Genomic DNA, 26,069 nt, shown 5'->3' with positions numbered 1-26,069 from the left:
GCGGGGTCCCAGGGGACTTTCCACGGTAGAGCTCGTCCTCCACAAAGAGGAAACCTCCTGCTTGGGGCTGGTGCCATCCCGCGGCTCCCCACGCCTGCAGGGCCAGGCCACGTGTGTCACGCCCGGGCCTCCAAGCTGCCACCCGATGCAGACACTCAGTGACCGGGCCTCTAACTTCTGAGTCCCCAGGGCTGGTGGGACCCCCTTCCCCTCGGACCCCAGAACTTCCGCAGAACTGAGGGCACTGTTTTGGAGTCCCCTGTGAAGCCTGTTTCTCCTGAAGGAGCAGACAGACTTCAGACCCTGTGACGAGGCCAGAGGGTTAGCCCCGGGGCTGCCCTGGCCCCCGCCCTCCCCTGGGGTCTTGGCCTCCAGGCACAATGAGGTGGGAGGTCTTTCCAGAAGAGGAGGGGGGGGGCTTGGTGTCCTGGTTGGGGGTGAGGGGGGCAGTGCTGGCACGGGCGAGCTGGGCAGGGGCATGGCACATGGCTTGGGGACGCGTCCTATGCGCGGGCTCTCTTGGGGTCAGAGGCCACATGCCTCTCGTCCAGGTGACGCTTCCCTTCCTGACCTGTGGAGACGAGATGCTGTGTTCACATCTGGTTCCCGTGGCGACCACCTTGTCTCTGCAAGCCCAGGCCCCTGGCTTCCCACTGAACACAGTGTGTGCCCACAGTGGAGCAACCTGCTCCCCCCGTACCCCCATGCTGACGCTCACGTTCCGGGGGGGCCTGGGCTTGGCTCGTGTTAAAACTCCCTGCCACTGCCCCCTCCCCCGTGCTTGGGTCTTAAATCCTCGAGTGGACTTTTTCCCTTACCTGAGCATCTCACGCTGGCACCCCCATTTGGTACACCCCGAGTCTGGACTCTGCTCTTTCAGCCCTACAAAAGCAAGCGCCCCAAAATAGATCTCGATCCCCTCCTTTCTGGCCCCCACTCACTCTTACCCTCTCCACGCCGCCTGCACCCCTGTCCAACAGCAGCGCCGGCCGCGACATGCCCCTGCCCCCCTGTCCCCCTGCCCATGTCCTGCTGGCCCCAGTGGCCCCCAGCCCCCTGCCCCTGCCGAGCCCAGCTCTGGTTGGGGCCTCATCCTCTCCCCAGGCCCAGGGCCCTGCTCCCCGCCTCGAGACCCCTGCGGGTGGCTGGTCCTGGTGGAAAAGCCCTGTGGCCCAGCCAGGCTGGCGTGTCCTGCCCGTTTCCTGTCCAGCCGCAGCCGGGCGCTGGCGGTGCAGGGCTTCCCCTCTTCCCCCAGGCCTTTCCACCTTCTGCTGGCCTCTCACCCCCTCCGGAGACGTCCCTGACCCCCGGGGCAGGGCGGGGCCGTTGTTGGGGCCTCTGCCGTCCCCTGTGCCCACCAGGGGACTGCCCAGCTCTCAGCTGCTAGGACTGGCGTGGTGGCTGGGCCTGGGCGTGTCTCGGTGCCAGCGCACAGGAGGTGGCAGGGGTGTTCGTCGAATGAATCAATGAATGATGAGGACTGTCAGCTCACCCTCAACAGACTTCTCTCCATCTTTACTTTTCTTTTTAACTTATGGATAATTCCAAGTATATGCAGATCACACAGAACAGTGTGAAAAACCCAGGGCTTGACTCCGGGGCTTCACAGTTTCCCATCCCTGCCTCCACCTCCTCCTCTCCCGGGTTATTATCTCTGCAATGTTCCAGCATCTGTGCCTAAAAGATAAGGGCTCTTCTTACATAAATATCACCGCCATTATGCTGGCTAAGGAACTAACAGTCGTTCTTTATGTCACTGGGTGTGTGTGGGTGTGAGGGGTTGACACTGACATGTTACAAAGGTGGTGAGTTCTCTGCCCGGCCTCAGATGTGTGTCACTAGCACGTGGGGGGAGCAGACGCCTCGTGGCCCAAAGCCCTTCTCCCCGACCCGTGCCTGTTCTGAGAGTTTTATTAGAGAAAAGGACGGGCAGGGTTTAGGGCCAAGGGCCCAGGGCCCGGGTGGCGTGGTTGGAGGGGATGTGAGGAGCGTGTGCAGACAGAGCACATGCGCAGTCACAGGTGAGGACACGTGGCCTGCACCGACAGGGGCGTGGTTCTCAGTATTATAATGAGGCACAGGTGACCCACAGGTGAGCGTCTAAGCTACGGCGCGTGTCAGGTGGGCCCGCCTCGGTGAGGTCCCGTCTCAGGTGTCGAGATAACCATGCACTCGGGGCGGGGCAGCTCAGGGCTGGCCCAGGACCTTCATTCATAAATATCAAGGGCCGTCTGTAGTGACCACAAGATGCGGAAACAGACAGCGGATAAAACGGCATATGCGTGGGGCCATTACGAGGTTGGCTCAATCACGGGGCGGAAGGTGAGGGCACACTGTCCTCCCGGGGGTCCGGGCGGCCGGGTCACGGCGCAAATCTCAGGCGCGCCCCTCGGTCCCCTCCAGGAACCAGGAAGCAGGCAGGGGCGGCCAGGCCTGTGCCACAGCTTGGTGGTGCGCTCAGCCCCTCGGCTCCAGCCCCTGCAGAATCCCGACTGGCGCAGCAGCACAGCCCCCACCTCCCAGGAGCCCTCAGGCTGGGGAAAACCAGGGTCCCTGGCCCGCGTGGGGGATGGAGCTCCTCTGAGAGGGTCCCCGCTGCTCGTCGCCTCTCCTACCCGTGGCCTGATGTCTGGCAGACGGACAGGAAAGCTGAGCTTCCTTTTGGACGACTAGGGTGGGGGTCTGTCCAAGGACAGAGGTTGCATATCACTTGCTCTGGCTTTCTCTGCAGCAAGTGCTGGCATAATGAAAACTTGGTGGAGCGATTCTGCCAAGTTCAGATTACGGGAGCTGTTTCTGTGGCTTCCAAACCGCCACGGAAAACATACGTCCAAAGTGTATAGTCTCCTTACTGACGCTTACATTACAGACCCAAAGAAAGGGTGTTTCTCTTCCACGCCACTGAAAGGATACCTTGCGTAAAGAAGGCAGACTGGGCCTTGCCTTGGGCTGGGGATAAAGAAGCTACCTACAGGGAGCGCGTTGCAGTCTTCGCAGCAGTAGAAGGGATTTGTCTTTTCTGGTTCTTTTGCACCCCTCTTCTGGCTCAAGAGGGAGGACTCCTGCCTGGCCTCACGCTTTCCGATTAACCTACGAGCAGAGAGGAGGGTGTGCCCTGCGTCTCTGCCGGCCTCACGTTCAAACACCTGCTTCACGGACCTGCAGGACAGACAGTGAAAGAGGTCATGGTCAGCGCTGCCCGGACAGCACAGGAGCTGCTGACCAAGGCCGCCTGGGAAGCTGACGGGAATGCATAGCATTTAGTAAAGCCTACGGTGGATTCCTGCAGACAGACTTACGCTGGAACTGGGTTTCAGCAAGGTTTTCGGAGTAGAGAATCCATTTGACTCTACGGAGACTTTGTCCCTGGAAGGGAGACCATCTTTGAGAAGAGAGTCGGGAAATGTCAGAGGATGGGGGTGACTATAAATCAAGGTCCACAGAAGATTCTTGTACCTTGGGTGCTGACCTCTAAATGAACTGAGGATATATTCTTATTTGGCTGATTATTTTTTTCTTCTCAAAAAAAGAAAAACCAGCTACTTGAAACACATCAACAAGCTACACCACAGACTAGCCCAGTAGGAATACTCGGCCGCATCTCTGAAGCTGTGTGGCCGCCTCGACACTAGTTTCCTAATGACACTGGCAGAGCGTGCCTGGACAGAGGACAGCTAAGATGCAGGGCTGGCAGGGTTTTCAGGGAGGGTCTCGTCTGTGTTGTTTTTTTGCAGGTTGGCTGCAGCTGACTGCCGTATCTAACTAAATACCTTGGGAGTCCTGGCTTTCGGGAGGGGAGACCTCAGGTATGTTGGGTCTGGCAGGCCTGGACGCTCAGAGGCTCCAGTGAGCAGTTGGAAGATGAGGTCCTCACGCTTCAAAGCAGATTTTAAAGTTTACTTATTGGTTTGTATATGAAACCGGCACTTTACATGCAAATAAACACGGTACTGTCAAAGCTACAAGCCTAAAATGGCTTCACTTTGTGAGTTTCTACACCAAAATGCAATGCAAAGTGCGCAATCCACCACTTAGGGAGCCAATCCAGAATTTACCAGGTGATCGAGGTTTAAACCCGCGTGGACTAAGCATGTTATTCCTAAGCTTTATTTTCTTTCCTGAGTTGAAGTACTTTTTTATCACTTTTAAACACTGTGCATGCCTGGATTTAGCCAATCGATGCACATAGAGGACACCTTGTCGTGTCTTACCCTGTAGCACAGCTGTGCATACTGAGGTAGAGAGACCTGGGATAAGAGAGAACGTTTTAGTTTTTTGTTTTTTTTTTTATTAATTAACGGAAAAAAAAGAAATTAACCCAAATTTAGAAATCATACCATTCTACATATGCAATCAGTGATTCTTAACATCATCACATAGATGCATGATCATCGTTTCTTAGTACATTTGCATCGGTTTAGAAGAACTAGCAACACAACAGAAAAAGATATAAAATGTTAATATAGAGAAAAGAAATAAAAGTAGTAATAATAGTTAAAAAAAAAAAACAAACAAACCTATAGCTCAGATGCAGCTTCATTCAGTGTTTTAACATGATTACTTTACAATTAGGTATTATTGTGCTGCCCATTTTTGAGTTTTTGTATCTAGTCCTGTTGCACAGTCTGTATCCCTTCAGCTCCAATTACCCATTATCTTACCCTGTTTCTACCTCCTACTGGACTCTGTTACCAATGACATAGTCCAAGTATATTCTTGAATGTCGGTTCACATCAGTGGGACCATACAGTATTTGTCCTTTAGTTTTTGGCTAGACTCACTCAGCATAATGTTCTCTAGGTCCATCCATGTTATTACATGCTTCATAAGTTTATCCTGTCTTAAAGCTGCATAATATTCCATCGTATGTATATACCACAGTTTGTTTAGCCATTCTTCTGTTGATGGACATTATGGCTGTTTCCATCTCTTTGCAATTGTAAATAACGCTGCTATAAACATTGGTGTGCAAATGTCCGTTTGTGTCTTTGCCCTTAAGTCCTCTGAGTAGATACCCAGCAATGGTATTGCTGGGTCGTATGGCAATTCTATATTCAGCTTTTTGAGGAACCGCCAAACTGCCTTCCACAGTGGTTGCACCCTTTGACATTCCCACCAACAGTGGATAAGTGTGCCTCTTTCTCCGCATCCTCTCCAGCACTTGTCATTCTCTGCTTTGTTGATAATGGCCATTCTGCTGGGTGTGAGATGATATCTCATTGTGGTTTTGATTTGCATTTCTCTAATGGCCAGGGATATTGAGCATCTCTTCATGTGCCTTTTGGCCATCCGTATTTCCTCTTCTGAGAGGTGTCTGTTCAAGTCTTTTTCCCATTTTGTAATTGGGTTGGCTGTCTTTTTGTTGTTGAGTTGAACAATCTCTTTATAAATTCTGGATACTAGATCTTTATCTGATATGTCATTTCCAAATATTGTCTCCCATTGTGTAGGCTGTCTTTCTACTTTCTTGATGAAGTTCTTTGATGCACAAAAGTGTTTAATTTTGAGGAGCTCCCATTTATTTATTTCCTTCTTCAGTGCTCTTGCTTTAGGTTTAAGGTCCATAAAACTGCCTCCAATTGTAAGTTTCATAAGATATCTCCCTACATTTTCCTCTAACTGTTTTATGGTCTTAGACCTAATGTTTAGATCTTTGATCCATTTTAAGTTAACTTTTGTATAGGGTGTGAGAGATGGGTCTTCTTTCATTCTTTTGCATATGGATATCCAGTTCTCTAGGCACCATTTATTGAAGAGACTGTTCTGTCCCAGGTGAGTTGGCTTGACTGCCTTATCAAAGATCAAATGTCCATAGATGAGAGGGTCTATATCTGAGCACTCTATTCAATTCCATTGGTCAATGTATCTATCTTTATGCCAATACCATGCTGTTTTGACCACTGTGGCTTCATAATATGCCTTAAAGTGCGGCAGCGCGAGACCTCCAGCTTCGTTTTTTTTCCTCAAGATGTTTTTAGCAATTCGGGGCACCCTGCCCTTCCAGATAAATTTGCTTATTGGTTTTTCTATTTCTGAAAAATAAGTTGTTGGGATTTTGATTGGTATTGCATTGAATCTGTAGATCAATTTAGGTAGGATTGACATCTTAATTATATTTAGTCTTCCAATCCATGAACACGGTATGCCCTTCCATCTATTTAGGTCTTCTGTGATTTCTTTTAGCAGTTTTTTGTAGTTTTCTTTATATAGGTTTTTTTTGTCTCTTTAGTTAAATTTATTCCTAGGTATTTTATTCTTTTAGTTGCGATTGTAAATGGGATTTGTTTCTTGATTTCCCCCTCAGCTTGTTCATTACTAGTGTATAGAAATGCTACAGATTTTTGAATGTTGATCTTGTAACCTGCTACTTTGCTGTACTCATTTATTAGCTCTAGTAGTTTTGTTGTGGATTTTTCCGGGTTTTCGATGTATAGTATCATATCGTCTGCAAACAGTGATAGTTTTACTTCTTCCTTTCCAATTTTGATGCCTTGTATTTTTTTTCTTGTCTAATTGCTTTGGCTAGAACCTCCAACACAATGTTGAATAATAGTGCTGATAGTGGATATCCTTGTCCTGTTCCTGATCTTAGGGGGAAAGTTTTCAATTTTTCCCCATTGAGGATGATATTAGCTGTGGGTTTTTCATATATTCCCTCTATCATTTTAAGGAAGTTCCCTTGTGTTCCTATCTTTTGAAGTGTTTTCAACAGGAAAGGATGTTGAATCTTGTCAAATGCCTTCTCTGCATCAATTGAGATGATCATGTGATTTTTCTGCTTTGATTTGTTGATATGGTGTATTACATTAATTGATTTTCTTATGTTGAACCATCCTTGCATACCTGGGATGAATCCTACTTGGTCATGATGTATAATTCTTTTAATGTGTTATTGGATACGATTTGCTAGAATTTTATTGAGGATTTTTGCATCTATATTCATTAGAGAGATTGGTCTGTAGTTTTCTTTTTTTGTAATATCTTTGCCTGGTTTTGGTATGAGGGTGATGTTGGCTTCATAGAATGAATTAGGTAGTTTTCCCTCCACTTCGATTTTTTTGAAGAGTTTGAGGAGAGTTGGTACTAATTCTTTCTGGAATGTTTGATAGAATTCACATGTGAAGCCGTCTGGTCCTGGACTTTTCTTTTTAGGAAGCTTTTGAATGACTGATTCAATTTCTTTACTTGTGATTGGTTTGTTGAGGTCATCTATGTCTTCTTGAGTCAAAGTTGGTTGTTCATGTCTTTCCAGGAACCTGTCCATTTCTTCTAAATTGTTGTATTTATTAGCGTAAAGTTGTTCATAGTATCCTGTTATTACCTCCTTTATTTCTGTGAGGTCAGTGGTTATGTCTCCTCTTCCATTTCTGATCTTATTTATTTGCATCCTCTCTCTTCTTCTTTTTGTCAATCTTGCTAAGGGCCCATCAATCTTATTGATTTTCTCATAGAACCAACTTCTACTCTTATTGATTTTCTCTATTGTTTTCATGTTTTCAATTTCATTTATTTCTGCTCTAATCTTTGTTATTTCTTTCCTTTTGCTTGCTTTGGGATTAGTTTGCTGTTCTTTCTCCAGTTCTTCCAAGTGGATAGTTAATTCCTGCATTTTTGCCTTTTCTTCTTTTCTGATATGGGCATTTAGGGCAATAAATTTCCCCCTTAGCACTGCCTTTGCTGCATCCCATAAATTTTGATATGTTGTGTTTTCGTTTTCATTTGCCTCGAGGTATTTACTAATTTCTCTTGCAATTTCTTCTTTGACCCACTTGTTGTTTAAGAGTGTGTTGTTGAGCCTCCATGTATTTGTGAATTTTCTGGCACTCTGCCTAGTATTGATTTCCAACTTCATTCCTTTATGATCCAAGAAAGTGTTGTGTATGATTTCAATCTTTTTAAATTTTTTAAGACTTACTTTGTGACCCAGCATATGGTCTATCTTTGAGAATGATCCATGAGCACTTGAGAAAAAGGTGTATCCTGCTGTTGTGGGATGTAATGTCCTATACATGTCTGTTAAGTCTAGCTCATTTATAGTAATATTCAGATTCTCTATTTCTTTATTGATCCTCTGTCTAGATGTTCTGTCCATTGATGAGAGTGGGGAATTGAAGTCTCCAACTATTATGGTATATGTGTCTATTTCCCTTTTCAGTGTTTGCAGTGTATTCCTCACGTATTTTGGGGCATTCTGGTTCGGTGCGTAAATATTTATGATTGTTATGTCTTCTTGTTTAATTGTTCCTTTTATTAGTAGATAGTGTCCTTCTTTGTCTCTTTTAACTGTGTTATATTTGAAGTCTAATTTGTTGGATATTAGTATAGCTACTCCTGCTCTTTTCTGGTTGTTATTTGCATGAAATATCTTTTCCCAACCTTTCACTTTCAACCTATGTTTATCTTTGGGTCTAAGATGTGTTTCCTGTAGACAGCATATAGAAGGATCCTGTTATTTAATCCATTCTGCCAGTCTATGTCTTTTGATTGGGGAATTCAGTCCATTGACATTTAGTATTATTACTGTTTGGATAATATTTTCCTCTACCATTTTGCCTTTTGTATTATATATATCATATCTGACTTTCCTTCTTTCTACACTCTTCTCCATACCTCTCTCTTCTGTCTTTTCGGTTCTGACTCTAGTGCTCCCTTTAGTATTTCTTGCAGAGCTGGTCTCTTGGTCACAAATTCTCTCAGTGACTTTTTTTCTGAGAATGTTTTAATTTCTCCCTCATTTTTCAAGGACAATTTTGCTGGATATAGGAGTCTTGGTTGGCAGTTTTTCTCTTTTAGTAATTTAAATATATCATCCCACTGTCTTCTAGCTTCCATGGTTTCTGCTGAGAAATCTACACATAGTCTTATTGGGTTTCCCTTGTATGTGATGGATTGTTTTTCTCTTGCTGCTTTCAAGATCCTCTCTTTCTCTTTGACCTCTGACATTCTAACTAGTAAGTGTCTTGGAGAACGCCTATTTGGGTCTAATCTCTTTGGGGTGCGCTGCACTTCTTGGATCTGTAATTTTAGGTCTTTCATAAAAGTTGGGAAATTTTCAGTGATAATTTCTTCCATTAGTTTTTCTCCTCCTTTTCCCTTCTCTTCTCCTTCTGGGACACCCACAACACGTATATTTGTGCGCTTCATATTGTCCTTGAGTTCCCTGATACCCTGTTCAAATTTTTCCATTCTTTTCCCGATAGTTTCTGTTTCTTTTTGGAATTCAGATGTTCCATCCTCCAAATCACTAATTCTATCTTCTGTCTCTTTAAATCTGTCATTGTAGGTATCCATTGTTTTTTTCCATCTTTTCTACTTTATCCTTCACTTCCATAAGTTCTGTGATTTGTTTTTTCAGTTTTTCTATTTCTTCTTTTTGTTCAGCCCATGTCCTCTTCATGTCCTCCCTCAATTTATCGATTTCATTTTTGAAGAGGTTTTCCATTTCTGTTCGTATATTCAGCATTAGTTGTTTCAGCTCCTGCATCTCATTTGAACTATTGGTTTGTTCCTTTGACTGGGCCATATTTTCAATTTTCTGAGCATGATCCGTTATGTTCTGCTGGCGTCTGGGCATTTAGTCAGATTTCCCTGGGTGTTGGACCCAACAGGTTGAAAGATTTTTCTGTGAAATCTCTGGGTTCTGTTTTTCTTATCCTGCCCAGTAGGTGGCGCTCGTGGCACATGTTGTCTGTGGGTTCCACCAGTAAAAGGTGCTGTGGGTCCTTTAACTTTGGAAAACTCTCGCCATGGGGGAGGTTCGGCAGCCGAAGCGTCTTGGAAGAGTGCCAGCCGGCCCGGGGGTCCGAATGCGGGGAGGGTCGCCGGCCGCCGCAGCCCGGGAGAGTGCCCGACCGAATTTCCTAGTCGGCCGGGGGCGCCAAGCGTGGCGGGAGGGCGCCAGCCGCCACAGCCCGGGAGAGTACACTGTTCCCAGCCAGACCGGGGAGTCACATGTTTGGAAGGGACCCCCCCGGTCACCGTTCTCCACGGTCTGGGGATTTCCAACCCAACTCTCTCAGTTGGTCCGGGGGGCCTCGCGTGGTGGGGGCACCAGCCGCCACACCCCGAGGGGACCGCCTGCCCAATTCTGCCAGCTGGCCTGGGAAGGAGGAAGGGAGGGACTCCGGCCGCTTGCTGTCCCGCCCGGGAAAGCCCGCGCCCCTCGGCGATCTCACCGGAGCTGGTTCTCCCAGACAGTCAGCCGTTCCAGGATGGGGTACGCTGTCCCTTTGATCTCCGTCGTGGCTCTGGGAGCTGCTCTGTATCATCTCCACTCCCCCAGTAGCTGTTCCAAAAGAACTGAAGAAGACAGGGACACCAAAGACACTCAGCTGGCCGTCATCTTGAAATTATGGATTCGGTGTCATCATTCGTCATCCGCATTCAGTTCTGGCCCTTCTGACACTCAGCATCAATTTTCCCTTTCTGAGCCCTAAACTCCTGCTCTCATATTCTGTTCTTCCACAGTTGAACCTGAACAAAGGTCACCAGCAGTGAAGCAGCTTAATTTGGGAGCAGCTCCGTAATCATCTCTCTGGGCAGCTGAGATTTTAACCTCTCCCCTCGGGCCTCCTGTTCCGGGCACTGCATGTTTTAGTTTTTAAAGGGGATCTTTCAAGTGCAGACTTCTAACTGGGGTCCTCAGGAGTGGAGGCGTCACCCTGGCTGACGGCTGGTGAGCTCCAGCTTAGTCCCTGCGATGGGCCATAACATTCGGTTTCTCAGATTGGGTTACCCCCCTTTTAGTCGGCAGGAAATGATGCTCAAAGGGGCCTAGGTGGGATCTAAGACAATGTCACAAAATTTTTCAAATCATCTTCCTACAAAATGGCCAAACGAGATCTTGCTGTTCAGTGGTAAAACCCAGGGCTGAAGTTGGGTCTCCTAAAAGCTGAGTGTGTTTTTTAATGAGAACTTTCTACATGTGGCCTTCGGATTGTACCTATAGTCCAGACCTGGAAATAACCACCCAGCATTTTCTCATGGTCACGATTGATTGATTATTGATTAGACATTGCCCAGTGCTATCACGTCTTACATTTCCCTCAACATGGTGCTGACCTGACCTAAACTTCAACAGAAAACTAGCATTGCCTAAGCTATGAATACATGTTCCTTTCAAATTTTTAGTTTCAGAAGGAAGTATAAACTTATAGATACAATTCACAGGGCTTACGTTGTCAATCTGCCTTTATGCTCTGAGCAAAAAAGCCACGACTTTACGTGGCAAACGATGCTCGGTATACGCTGACCCTTTGGAGGCGGCTGTTTGACCTCTGGCCTGTTCTAGCTTTCTTCAACACTTATTGTATAAATTGTCTAGTGTATTAGTTAGGGTTCTCTAGAGAAACAGAATCAACAGGGAACACTTGCAAATATAAAATTTATGAAAGCGTCTCACGTGACCGTAGGAACGCAGAGTCCAAAATCCACAGGGCAGGCTGCGAAGCCGATGACTCCAATGGATGGCCTGGATGAACTCCACAGGAGAGGCTCACCAGCCAAAGCAGGAATGCAACCTGTCTCCTCTGAGTCCTCCTTAAAAGGCTTCCCAAGATTGGATTTAGCATCACTAATTGCAGAAGACACTCCCCTTTGGCTGATTACAAATGGAATCAGCTGTGGATGTAGCTGACGTGATCATGACCTAATCCTATGAAATGTCCTCATTGCAACAGACAGGCCAGCGCTTGCCCAATCAGATAAAAAGGTACCACAACTTGGCCAAGTTGACACCTTTCCCTAACCATGACATCTAGTCAGCCTTTTTATTCCTGCAATATGGGACTTTTCTATCTATTGTATTGCTACTAAAGTTAATAAATTGAGATTCTAGCCCTCACACTTAGTTTACATTAAAACGAATCAGCCCTTTCCCTTGCATGGTCAGCCACAAGGGTGAATTCGGAATCAGATTCTAGGATTCCACTTCTCATTAGCTGTGTAATTTGAGAATTCTGCCAACTCAGATTCAAATCCTAATCTTGAAAGGACTTGAAAGGAAAAGTTGTTAGTGTGAAGTATTTCTAAGATTGAATACTGCACAAGTATTAATGATTAAAATAAAACTGCTCTTCTCTCAAAAAAAGGAGGAACACCTGTGTAACGATTCAAACACCACAATCATCTGTTAAATCCTGACTTCTTGTCCACTTTTACCTGTAGCTTCCTCGTCCACCTCTCTCTGATCCTTCGCAATTGACTGTCTGCGGGAACCGGCCATGCACCCCGGGCTCTCCAGCGGTCCCTGCGGGCTCACATGCTCCTCGGCTGCCCCGGCCCCTGAAGCTGGCGGCTCTGGGGGCTGAGCTGGATTGAGGCCTGAGGTTTGGAGGCGCGGACAGTCTGGAGAAGATCCTGCTTTTCTGGATCTCTTCCACATTCACGCCTTGTGGGGTCCATGGGGTCCCTTAGAGGCAGCCTGGCCCTGAGGCCGCCCACACTCCTGCGCTGAAGAGCTGCCCGTGGGCACGTGGTGGGCAGTGGAGGCAGCTCCGGTCAAGGAACAGAGGCAGGAAGGCAGGCGGGATGCGTCCGGAGCCAGCGATTGGTGGGATGTAGTACGTGGGATAGGCAGACCTGCAGAAATGCCCTTCCTTTGGGGTGAACTCTCATCTATTGAGACAACCTTGAAAACACACAGATTTCAGAAAACAAATCCCTACCTGCAAAGGACTTGTAGAGGAGGTGTCCCATCTGCCCCGCTGGTTCATCGCATTGTTGTTTGGGAGTCAGACGTCCTTGGCCAGGCTTGCTGCTCTTGTTGGGTGTGGGCTCCCCCAGCCCCTGCTTCTCAGGGCTGCCCATGAAGGGAAGGGCAGTGCAATTCCTGACTGCTGTGAGACCAGAGAGGAAGGGGGGACTCTGCTAGGGTGGGAAGGCATCAAGGAGGGCTTCTCAGAGGAAGCAACATTTGGCCTACCTTGAAGGATGGCCCTCCTGGGCCCACGTGGTCCAGGGGCATCGGGGTCAGCAATGGGGATATGTTTGAACACTTCTTCCACTTCTCCAAAGAGGTCAGCCTAGAGCTTGGGCTTAAAATACAGGAATGGTTTGGAGGAGTGTGAGGGAAAATGAAGGGCATGTGGGAGTGGGTGGTAGATTAAGCAAAGACTCAGGGAACTAGCCAAGTCAGGCCTCATAAAAATAGCTTCAAGTACTGTGCAAAGTTCTTTATATGGGTTGCCATTTGCCATAACCCTGCAAGATTGGAAGTATTATCCCCATTTCACGGATGGGGAAACTGAGGCTCCAGGCAATCAAGTGATTTGCTCCAGTCCCACTGCTCATGAGTTATGGAGACGTAACTCAAACCCAGTTCTGGCTGATTCTATAGGTCAACTCACCAGTTAAAAATTGCGACTGGCAATCTGTAAGAGAGGTCTGACTATGGGTCCCTAAGCAAATCAGGGGTTTGTTTTCACGTAGAACATGACTGGAGAGGTAGGGCCCAGGGTTGGCTTGGTAGCTCATGGAATCATCACAAACCACAGGCTCCACCATCTACAGAGTATGGCTTCTTTCCTCAAAGTCACCTTGTGGTCCAAAATGGCTGCTGGAGCTCCAGCCATCTCATCTACTTTATAGGCAAGAAGTACAAGAAAACAGAAGGAGCAAAAACGTGTACCTTCTAATCCCATTGGCTCTTTAAATAGGACCCTCATTAGCCACACTCCCAGATTTCCACCTTATGGGTTATTGGCCACACCAGCTGCAACAGAAGCTGGGAAAGGCAGTCTGTCAGCCAGACACAGCAGCAGAGCCAGTTCCCAGGCCCTCCAGAGATCTCTTGTGTCCTGGGATGCCTGTAATCCATTCCCAGTAAATGGAGGGACTGGAAGCTTTGAAAGACATTCCAGCCACTTTCTTCTAGGGTGCTTTGCTGGGGAATACAGGCTCTGGGGAGCTGCCTCAGGTGGCACATGCTGTAAAATGAGGGTCTGTCCACGGTCTCCTGAGGGCCGTCTCTCCCTGCCTGTTATGTGTAGAACCTGTTCTGTCTGTTACTCCAGGGACCCGTGCTCTTTGGACTCGGGGTTAAGAGCGTGGGCACTGGCACTGGGGAGACCTGGGTTTGAGCCATCAGCTCCACCCTTTGGTCAAACGCAGAATTATCTGCAGATTTCTGCTCCCTCTTTTATAGACCAGGGATCATGGTCTTTGCCCACATGTCTTAAGGGTTTATTTGGGCTGGGTCCTGCTTGGAGCACTTGGCATGTTTCGACTGAGTTTTTGTTGAGATGTCTATTCCCATTTTACAGATGAGGAAACTGAGGCACAGGGAGTTTAAGTCTAGCTGGGAAGTGACCAAGCTGGAAAACAGATCCAGTCTGACTCACAGTTTGCATCCTGCTCAGTACTCTAGACTTGGCCGCTATGAGCCTCCATTTCTCCACCTGTGGGATACGGACGATAGTGGTTCTCCTTGGGCTGACATGAGGCTCCAGCAGGAGAATGCTCAGTTCAGTGAATCCCCTGGATTCCTCCCTTAGCTTTCTCACAGTTAGCTAAACGTGGGAAGCCTATCCTCCGTCCTCTAGCTATTTTTTCTTCCATTTCCTCGGAATCCTAGATTATATATGTGAGCATTGGCGGTTATTTGTGGCTTGTATGTGAGAACCAGCCTTTGGGGAGATGTGACAGTTTTCTTGGTTGAAGAGTAATTGGGAGATGCCCTGTTTATTTCATGCAATTCATTGCAGATTCCGCTGCTTTTATGGGGCGAGTGACTCACTGACTCCTTCCAGTCTTGGAGGCAGAGTTCAGCCTTTTTTGGAGTGCCTGGAACAGCCTCTGCTAGGGCAGGTCATCCGGGCAGAGTGTGGTGGTCCTGGAGGAGCTGGGCCTGAGCTAGCCTTCCTGGGTGAGCCTGTCCTAGGAGGTGCTCTTCTGGCAACCTCACGGGCAAGACAGGAAATTGAGGCCGATACCATCAGTGACCTTCCTAAAATTTATCCCTTTGTGCAAACAGAGCATCAATTTATGCTTGAATCAGTGTTCTAAGCCAGTCATAACCTTTTTTTGTTACCAAATTTCCCACCCTCTCCTGCTGGTCCTATGAACCCAATTCTGACCAATGAATCCTAAGTACAAGATTGTTGAGGGGATTTCTGGGAAAGTCTTTGCTCTCCTGATGACAAGACACAGATACAGCTACATGGCCCTTATCCCTTCCCTCACCTTCTCCGTGCTTTGAATCCAGGTGTGATGACCGGATCTATGGCAGCCATTTTGTGCCATGAGGCCACAACATGAAGACGATGGGTCAATATGTTAGGGATAGCAGAGACAGGGTCCAGCTCTCTGCTTCTGGGCTTGTGTTATGTGTAAGGAAAAAAAAACCCTGAATGTTTAAGCCTCTTTTGGTTCGATTTTCTGTTTCTTGCAGGTGAATATATTCCTAACTGATACAGACATCAAGGCAGAGGGTGGGCTTGGCTAACCAGGGAGATCCAAGCCCAATGTTCCACCAGCATTCCTGAAGGACTGCTGTGTGCTGAGCCTTCTCCTGGGCCCTGATCCCATCCCCCAGGGGCTCACACTCCCGCCTGAGTGGCGGTACCAGCCGTCTGCACAGCAATTAGGAGCCTTCATTTAGAAAAGTCAGATGAAACCCTACTTGAGTTCCTACCTGCCAAGCGTGTGTGTTGGTAGTGAGACTGGGCCTATGCTCTGGCCCCATCCCCAGGACCCTCCCAATACTCACCAAGGGCCACACAAATGACCTCAAGTTCCCAGAATGCTTCCGTCTCTGGGCTGTAGGGAGTCACCTGCTGCTGGGTGGAGGCTGGGAAGACCTGCTTTGGGGAGCTGACGGGGTCAGAGCTGAGCTGTTTCAGAGGAGCAGTGAAGGAGAGTGGACGGCCTCTCAGTGGTGGTGAGCAGGGAGATGGAGATGGTGAGAGGTCTGTTGTCTGGTCTGGACAGAGCACGTTGTGGGGGGTGGGGGAGCAGGGAGGAGGAGGAGTAGGTGGGGGTGCATGCCTGGAAGACCTCCACGGGGAGGCATCCACAGGCAGGTGAAGTCCAGCAGCAGAAAGAGAAGTTCGACTGGGAAATGGAAAATTAGGAATGATCCATGAGTAGTACTGCAAGGAAAATTTTCTCCCCGTTAGAAGCAGGCTGCAGCTGTTCCTGGAGATGTGAAGAAGTGACCACTGGACATTCTGAGAAAGAGCAACGCTTCTTGGGAAAACACTTTAAAGAGCCCTTGATGAGGTAAAGGAAAGGCCTTGAGTGCATGGAAGCAACTGGTAGCGGGAAGTTTTCCCTACAGATGGGGAGCGTGGGGCCAGGGAGGGCCCCCAGAGACAGGGTCTGCTCCTCCTCCAGGGACAGGATGGAGTCTCTACGATGGCTGGCCCTCAGTTTTCTCTTTTCTAAAACTTGATTTTGAAATATTTTCAGACTTATAGGACACTTGCAAAAATGCAAAACCCATCCAGAGAACTCCAACCCCGATGGCCAAATCCACCAATTTTAACATTTTGCCCCATTTGCCACATCATTCTATCATCCATCCACCCACCTGTCTGTCATTTCTATCTGTCTGTCTACCATCATTTTCTCAGCGTTTGAGTGGAGGTGGTATACACCATGGCCTTTGAACACTTCACACTGCCAAGTACATTTCCTAAAGACAATGAAATTCATTTACACAACCACTTTAAATGCAGTTATCAAGTTCAAGAAATTTAACATCGGTAAAAAGCGTACAGTCTAGACTCCAACTTTTTTCACACGTCTCAATGATGTTCGTTTGAGCCTTCTCGCTACCATAATTAGATCCTGTCCAGGGTCCTGTAGTGCATTTAATTGTCATTGTCTGTTTGCTGGCTTTTGCTTTTTTAATTGTAGAAACATCCATACGATGTGAAGTTTCACACAGCGTCCTGTCCCAAGCACACCGTTTCCTGGGGTGCAGCTGGCTGACGGCGTGGTTCTGCCTCACCCCTCCACTGCCGGACCTCTCCCATCGCCCGGTGGAAATCCTAAACCCATTCGGCATTCACTCCGCATCCCCTCTGCCCCGCACCCGGAACCTGGCTCCATGGGTTTCAGGCATTCAATTGATTTATTTGTTTTCATTAGGAAAAAAATTATTAGAACAGTTGTACGTTTGCTGAAAAAAATCAGTAGAAAGTAGTTTTCACGTGCTACTCCCTCCCCCATGATTAACATTTTGTATGAATGTGGTAAGTTTGCTACCACTGGTGAGAGAACATTATTATAATTCTCCACAGTTTACTTTGGGGCTCAACTGTTTGTGTTGTACCAGCCTATGGTTGCTTCTTTTTTTGGGGGGTGGGGTGCATGGTCCGGGACTCGAACCCGGGTCTCCCACGTGGAAGATGAGCATTCTAACCACTGAACCACCCGTGCACCCTGCTTCTTTTCTTTTCTTTTTAAAATTTTATTCTAGTAACAAATATGCCTACCTAAATTTTCTCCTTTTAGCCACAATTCAGGTATATAATTCAGAGCTGTTAGTGACATTCCCAATGCTGGGCTCCCTCACTGCCACGCATCCCCCAAACGTCTCCATCGCCCCGAGCAGACGCTCTGCACCCACTGAGCGATAACGCCCCCCTGCCCTAGTCTCCGATGTCCTAGTTTCTGCTCTCTGAACTCCAGCACTCAGCTTCAGCCACTCCTGATGTGCGCTTGTCATCACCGGAAAGCTGCAGTATCATGTGCCACATTTACAGTGCAATAATAAAAAACAACAAAAACGGGCAAAGGGTCTGAACAGACATTTTCTCAAAAATAGGCAAATGGCCAAGGAGCTCATGAAAAGGTGCCCAGCGTCAGAAGTCATCGGGGAAATGCGAGGCACACCCCGGTGGGACACCCCTTCACACCCACCCGGAGGGCCCGACCTGAATGAAAAGCCGTGCCCGCGTGGCCCGGGAGGTGGGGCTTAGGTGGGCACGTGGGCAGGTGGGATGGTCTCGCCTTTGGACAGGGCCGCCTGGCGCCTCCTCAAAAGGACAGAACAGAGTTGCCATTTGACCCCACAATTCCTCCCAGAAAACTGGAAACACATGTCCACACAAAACCTTGTACACAGGAGTTTATTGCAGCATCATTTATGATAGCCCAAAAGTGAAAACCACCCAAATCTTTACCAGATGAGCAGATAAAGAAAATGTGAGCTATTCAAGCAACGGAATGTTGAAACGGGACGAACACGGGTGAGCCTTGAAGACACGCTGCGGAGAGAAATGAGCCAGTCCTGAAGGCCCACGTACTGTTTGCTTCTGCCGATCGAAATGCCCAGACAAGCTAACCCGCAGACAAGCAGATGAGTGGCGCTCAGGGCTGGCGGCTGGAGGATGGGGGTGGCGATAGCCGAGGGGTGTAAGGTTTCTTTGGGGGTGTAATGGTCTGAATTGGTTGTGGTGATGCCTGCACACTTCTGTGAATATACTAAAACGCGAACAACTTTAAATGCATGAATTGTATAGTGTGTGGATGACGTCTCAATAAAGCTGCTGTATATTAAAACCTGTGTCACACGCAACAGCAGCGGGTTAGCCGTGCCTTGGGAGAGCTAGAGGGGGCTTTGTCCTCATGTGGGGAGGGAGGAGCTGGGATTGCGTGGGCAGAGGGGAGTGGGAAATTGACCCTGGAGTACAAGGGTCAGTGGCGGGGGGTGAAGGGGGCGGGGGCAGGTGGGGACCTGGGAGTTTTATTGGGGTGTTAGAGGAAAGGGGCTGCAGAGGGTGGGAATTTGGAAACCCCTGGGTGACCTGGACATGTGTGGTAAGGACCACCACGAGGGTGTGGGCGGCGGCCTGGGGGTGTGAGTTCAGAGGGCAAAGGGCAGACAGGAATCCGGGACAGCGCCAGCACTGAGGAGGAACTGGTTATGGGCAGGACCCAGTGCAGGGGCAGTAAGCGGTGACAGGGCAGTAAGCGGCGACGGGGCAGTAAGCAGTGACGGGGCAGTAAGCGGTGACGGGACAGTAAGCATGACGGGGCAGTAAGTAGTGATGGGGCAGGTATGCATGACGGGGCAGTAAGCGGTGATGGGGCAGTAAGTGGTGATGGGGCAGTAAGTGGTGACGGGGCAGTAAGCAGTGACGGGGCAGTAAGAGGTGACGGGGCAGTAAGCGATGATGGGGCAGTAAGAGGTGATGGGGCAGTAAGTGGTGACGGGGCAGTAAGAGGTGATGGGGCAGTAAGCGGTGATGGGGCAGTAAGTGGTGATGGGGCAGTAAGCGGTGATGGGGCAGTAAGCGGTGACGGGGCAGTAAGTGGTGATGGAGCAGTAAGTGGTGATGGGGCAGTAAGTGGTGATGGGGCAGTAAGTGGTGACAGGGCAGTAAGTGGTGATGGGGCAGTAAGCGGTGATGGGGCAGTAAGCGGTGACGGGGCAGTAAGTGGTGATGGGGCAGTAAGTGGTGATGGGGCAGTAAGTGGTGATGGGGCAGTAAGAGGTGATGGGGCAGTAAGCGGTGACAGGGCAGTAAGTGGTGATGGGGCAGTAAGCGGTGATGGGGCAGTAAGCGGTGACGGGGCAGTAAGTGGTGATGGGGCAGTAAGTGGTGATGGGGCAGTAAGCGGTGACGGGGCAGTAAGTGGTGACGGGGCAGTAAGTAGTGATGGGGCAGGTAAGAGGTGATGGGGCAGGTAAATGGTGGCAAGGGGCGGTAAGCAGTGATGAGGGGGCGTGAAGCAGTGACGTGGGACAGGTGAGCAGTGACGAGGGACAGGTGAGCAGTGAGGCAGGCCCCAGACTTGCGTGAGCTCTTACCTGCAGCATTCTAAACCTTCGCCAGGAAATGGCGCAGGGGGCCTGGGACGGGGCAGCAGGTAGGTGGCAGAGTGGGAGTGAGGACCTGGGCTTCTGCGCCCACCAGGCAAGGGGGGGGGGGCAGCTGTTGGGCAACTCCTGGCACTCTGCCCAGCAACTCCTTCAGTCTGGAGATAGACACACAGCACACTGAGACACAGCTGCACACTCACGGAAGTGCACATGCACACTCAGACACACACTGCACCAGACACACTCAGAAAGAAACCCACACTCACACGAACGCCTGCACACGCACACTGACACAGACATTCACAGAAACACGGGTCTCTACACCCACTCGCTCGCAGGCCCGGCCTGTGGGGTGAAGCTGGGTCCCCGAGTGGGGACTGGCCTCCCTCTCAGCACGGTCTCTGGCCTCGCAGCCCCTGCTAGCGGTGGGGGGAGGGCTGGGGACCACTGACCCCCAGGGCAGGGCTCCGGGCCTCCCCAACACCCTTGGGGCCAGCTCTCTTGCAGCCCCTTCCTGTCGGAGCCCCAGACAGTGGCCCGAGGGTGCGCCTGGGACAGTGGCGGAGGGCGAGCACCAGCCACGGGGCACTTCTCCATGTGCCAATTTCCACACGTGACAGCCCGGGCCCCGCAGCACGTCCTGTTGTCCTCGAGCAATGATGGGGAACAAAGATCGCCTGAGACAAAGTCACCTGCCTGAGCCCTCATGGGCAGCAAGCGGTCAGCCTGGTGCTAGGGTGTCGGCCAGCGACTGGCAGTGACACTGCCTGGCGAACCCCCCACGGTCCCTGGGCTGCCGTGGCGACTCAGCCAGCGTTTTTCTCCAACCCGTGGCTCTGCGAGTGGGCGGCGGCTTGGCTGATCAGGTCAGGGCGGGTCAGTCAGGCTGGCCTGCATCCGTGCGTCCGTCACGTGTGTGGGTTCCGAAGCCCAGGCTGAAGGGCCAGCGGTCACCGTGATGTGTGTGTCATGGTGGGTCACCTAGCACCAGAAGCCAAACCACGGCCTCCAGCGCTCCTCCAGACTTCGCCTATGTTGGTCCCTCCCATCTGTCCCCTAGCCAAAGCCAGGCCACGGTCCAGCCACAGTCAGAGGGACGGGGATGCCCTCTGCCCACGGTGCAAGGGGACACTTGCTGACCAGGAATCCAACCTGTTGCTCAGGTTTAAGTCAGGAATCTGGGGTCCTCTGCTGGTGGGCAGAGGGCACGGGCTGGCACAGAGGGTGGGGCAGGCTAGGATTTACGTCGTGGTGCCACACGCAAGCTCCTGGGCTCGCCGTCCACCCTGAGGGCGGATGGGGCTGAGGTTAGGGTAACATCCACCAGGGGCTTGAGGCCAGCACAGGGGAAGCCCCGGAGCCCCGAGCTGGCACTCATGGTGGGCATCTGGCTGTGCCCGGCTGGGGACCGTGACGCCCTCTGGGGGATGTGCAGAAGTGCAAGGCACACTTTGGGTTGGGGGTGCATTTAACGGGGGGGTACCTGGGAAGCTCAGCGTCCTGCACTTTGTGAGATCGGCCCACACCCCAGAGGACCAGCCCTTGCTCAAAGGCCAGTGTGGATTCTGGTGCAGCTGCGACAATAAAGCAGAATGGGGAAAGCGGAACCTACTAAACAGGAGGCTGCGCTCAGGGAGGATGGGGAGGGGCCTGTGACGGAGGCGTGGGGATCGCACTGTCTCCTGTGAGCCAGGCCTCTGGGGCAGCTGTGGCCGCCGGAGTGCCCAGCCAGCGGAGGCCAGGGGAGGAGCTGCGTCAGGCCCAGGGAATATACATGACCACCTCCCTGTCGCTTGGTGCGCCAACCACCACCTTCAGTTGCGCAGCTTGTTCCTGCAGGATCTTTAATCAATTGTTTCCTCCTCCGCAATCGGGTGAGCGTTTATTCTCTTGCAGGTGCAGCGTTCTTCCCGACACGGCCACTTTGGGTTGAGGGCGGGTGGAGGCCAGGAGCAGGCCCGAGCAGGTCTGCCCGAGAAGGCCCTGTGGCCCTGGCCCCCTGGGATATCCCCGTGGGTCATCTGTGTATTGAGCCCGTTTGCTGCGGGGACGCTGGCTCATTTGTGGCTGGTTGGGCCCCATCAGCAGCAGCGCACACGGACTCTTTCTCTCCTGGCAGCGCACGCAGGTACACGGGTGCTTCCTGTCCTGGCATCGCATGCGAGGCCCGGGGCTGCGGGCAGAGGGCTGGGAGGACAGTGTACCCTCGCTGACGTCGGACAGTCGCTAAGACGGCCCCATCTGAGCGGCTCCCCAGCTCGGCTTCCGAAACCCACAAATCAATAAGATCAACCCATCAGCGGGTAGACAGGACCCGGTGATTTGGTACAAAGAAAACAGCAAAGAGCACAGGCCTCTGCAGAGGACAAACCTGGCACTGGACATACAGTGGACAGCAGGGGCTTGCGGGTCGAATGCACCAGGGACATGCAGCACGTCGGAAACGCGTCTGCTCCAAACGAACGGCCTGTGCATCGATGACAGACACACCAGACAAGACTCAGCTGAGTGGCCTTCCACGAGGGAACCAGCCTGCATGCTTCAGAAATGCCACGGGAGACAAAGGAGGACGGCGGAGTCGCTCCAGAAGAAACCGGAGGCTACCTGCGCTCCTGAATCGGAACCGGGACCCGAGAAAAAATGCGCAGCAGAGGACCTGTCAGTGCGCCAGGACAGCTGACACAAACCACACGCCACCCGGCTCGAAGGATAGGAGCGGCCGCCCCACGTTTAGAGGCCCCACACCCCCCTCCAGGAGCCAGCAGGGCTCTCCGGCAGCCTCCGAGACGAGGCCAGCTCGCTGTCCTCCGAGCTGCTCTTCTGGCCTCCCCTGGCCTGGGGCTTCCACTCCCGCGTCCAGTGTCCTTTACGTGTGCAGCCTCCAGCCGCGTGGGCTCAGGTCCCGCCCGATTCAAATTTGGCCTCATCTATGTAGGATCTTCGAAGATCCTTTTCATAAACGAGCCTCACCTTAGCTAACACCTTCTAAGGTCCTGTTCACACATGGGCTCACACCCACAGGCCCTGCCATCTCACCTGAACGGGTCCTTGTGGGGGCGGGTCTCATTTCCCAACGAGGATGTCACCACCAGGGCAGTCGTGACGTCTGCGTGTGGACGCCAGGGTAGCACAGGGCTCACTGCCCACTTTTGTAAGGGATGGTCCCTGTTCTTAGGAGATACACGCTGAGCTGTGGTGGGGAGAGGAGTCTGCAGCTTATGCTCAAATAGTTGATAGAAAAATGACATATATAAAGAGTCAGAAAACAGCAATAGATCAGGTGAAGGATGTATGGGGATTTGTTGCGTAATTCTTGCAATGTTTTGGTGGGTTTGGAATTTTTCAAGGTAAGCAGTTTCTTTTTTTTTATTTTATTTATTTATTTATTTTTAAACTTTTTTATTAATTAAAAAATTAATAAACAAAACATTAAGAGATCATTCCATTCTACATATACAATCAGTAATTCTTAATATGATCACATAGTTGCATATTCATCATTTCTTAGAACATTTCCATCAATTTAGAAAAAGAAATAAAAAGACAACAGAAAAAGAAATAAAATGATAACAGAGAAAAAAAAGATTATACATACCATACCTCTTACCCTTCGCTTTCATTTACCACTAGCATTTCAGACTAAATTTATTTTAACATTTGTTCCCCCTATTATTTATTTTTATTCCATATGTTCTACTCTTCTGCTGATATAGTAGCTAAAAGGAGCATCAGACACAAGGTTTTCACATTCACAGAGTCGCATTGTGAAAGCTACATCATTGTTCAATCATCATCAAGCAGTTTCTTTAGTCATTAAATGTTGCAACAGCTTGATTCATTCGGATCAAGTTCGAGACGCTGCTAAGACTAAGGCTCAGGGGTCTTTTGGAAAGGAGGCACAAGAAGCTGCCCTGGGAAAAAAAATGCAAATAAAACATGGCTTTTGTTAAAAATAAAAGCATGTGGGACTATGCCTGTCACAAAGGAAGAAAATAAAGCCAGATAAAACAGGGCATCATTCAGTTTTAAATTGGTTTATGAAACCTACTGTGCAAACACGTTTTACAATGATTATTTGGATACTTTATTTAAATATGCCTAATGCTAACTAAGATACCCATTTTTGGTGGCACTAAGTGTATTATTTGTTTTCTTAAATAAAAATACTAAAAAAAGCCAGGGCATCATTATTCAACTATTAAATGAATTTAAACATTTTCAGAATACTAATCCTCTCTGCTGGTAGGTGTGCAGTTAAGTGGGAGCTTTGGTATTTTGCAGGGGCACGAAGCTCTGGACAGCCACTTGGCTGGCTGCATCCCCTGTGCTTGCGGGGTGAGTCCTAAGGCTGTAACCCAGGCGAGACGCCATGGTCTGATCCCAGGCCTGTGTTCCAGGAGCGAAAGTGTCCTGGTCAGCTCTCGGCCCGTCCTTGCCTCTGTTCCCCATAGACCCGCCCACGGGAGGCCCAGTTCACACGGCTCCGTGATTACCTGTGTTCCACCCTCACCTTCGCGCTTCTGGGGAAAGGCCGGTGCTGCTGTGGGCCCACTTCCTCAGCGCCTTGCTCGCTTGCTCGTCCTTGTCCCACCCGACAGCACGCGACAGTCCACTGACCACCCCACCCCGCTGCAGCACCCGATCCATAAGGCCCTCGTGGGTCTGGGCACCCAGTCTGCACCGGCCACTGCTGACCGCCGAGGCCTGGTCACTGAACCGTCCCAGCGCCGCCGCTCAGCCGCCGAGGCTTCCCCGTGGGGGTCCCGAGACGGACCGCGGAGCGCTTCCTCTGGGCTCGCAGAGTCTGCAGTGCACACACCGGGCGAGCCCTGGGATTCTGGTTCCTCGCGTGTCCCCACTCCATGTAAGAGGCTAAAGTATGCGACCCGCCCTCTGGAATGCGTCGAGGTGCGCCCTCTGCCCCCAGCGCACTCTTTCCGTGGTCTTGGAAAGATGCGCTATCGCGCGGCTGAGATGGAGCAAGGCCAGGCCGGCGGCCGCGTCTCAGCCTGCCTGGCTGGCGTTGTGGTGGCCACTGACCGCTCCTGTCTCAGAGGCCGGAGTCCCACCTCAAGGTGCAGGCCGGGCCACGTTCTCTGCGGCCGGTCACCCGCAGGTCTGGGCTCCCCCGCGCCCACCGCCTCCGCCTCCCCCGCGTCTGCTGACCGCTGGGGCTTCCCCCTAAGGCCTCCGCGCTGGGGCTGAGACCCGTCCCGGTGCGGGTGGCCCCCCCAACAGCAAACACCTGTTCAGGAGACCCCACCGACAGACCCTCACAGCCGATGGCTGGGGGTGGAAAGCGGGGACGTGCCCCTGGATGGGGGTGAGCCGGCCGGTGGCCTGGCCGGTCTTCTCCTGCCTCCTCTCACCAAGGTCCGTATTTCACATCCGCTTCCTGTTTCAGACACTTAATGCCCATTTAGATTTCCCTGCATGGTCGCTGTCGCGGTGCTTCCCCAGCACCTCTGTGCTGCCAGCTGGGAGAACATCCTTCCTGCCTGAACATCCCCCCGTGGTATTTTTCCTCAGCCTTGGCCCGCCGGGGAAGAGTTCTCAGCCTTTGTTTGCTTGAGAATATCTCTCCTTCACCTCCATCTTTGGAGGACACCTTCCCTGGGCACAGAGCCACTGCCCGCCCAGCACTTAAGGATCTCATTTCTTTGGCTTCCAGCTTCCTTCATCTCTGCTGTGTCTCCTTGTTGCTCCTACAGTGTAATGCATCTCGTTTTCTCCTGCCTGCCTTTAAGGTTTTCTGTCTCCTCTTTCCAATAGTTCCTGTGCTTTTAGGATATCCTAGGCCCTCTCCTAGGTTGGATGGAGCCTGGAAGTATGGAGCCAACATTCATTCATTCACTCATTCATTCATTCATTCACCGAATCGTCGATGAGTGCCTGGTAGGTGAGTCAGGTGCAGGAGAGACGATGCAGGCAAAGCAGGCAGTGTCCTTTCCTTCCGAGAAGACAAAGGTGGTGTGTGCCAGGTAGAGGGGACAGGAGTGCAAAGGTCCTGGGGCTGGGGAGCAGGTTTAAATGCTGCCTTTCCCTGCTCTGTGTGACCATGGGCAGGTCCCTTTGGGATGAGTTTGTCTTCTCTTCTGGAAAGCCAGAGGCGCACTCCCCACCTCACAGGGCCGTCGTGAGGCCTGAGGAGAAGGATGGTGGTGATGGCCTCCAGGCGCTCACCCACAGGGCAGGTCCCTGGCTCTGCTCCACCCAGCAGGACGCAGGGAGCAGGTCTTCCCGCCCCTCCCAAACCACAGGCTGGTCACTGAGGCCCCGAGAAGTGACTGGTCTGAGG

Source organism: Tamandua tetradactyla, chromosome 6 (genome assembly GCF_023851605.1).
Source record: "Tamandua tetradactyla isolate mTamTet1 chromosome 6, mTamTet1.pri, whole genome shotgun sequence".
Lineage (NCBI taxonomy): Eukaryota > Metazoa > Chordata > Mammalia > Pilosa > Myrmecophagidae > Tamandua > Tamandua tetradactyla.
The sequence above is the reverse complement of the archived record's forward strand: the minus strand, read 5'-3'. Positions refer to the sequence as shown.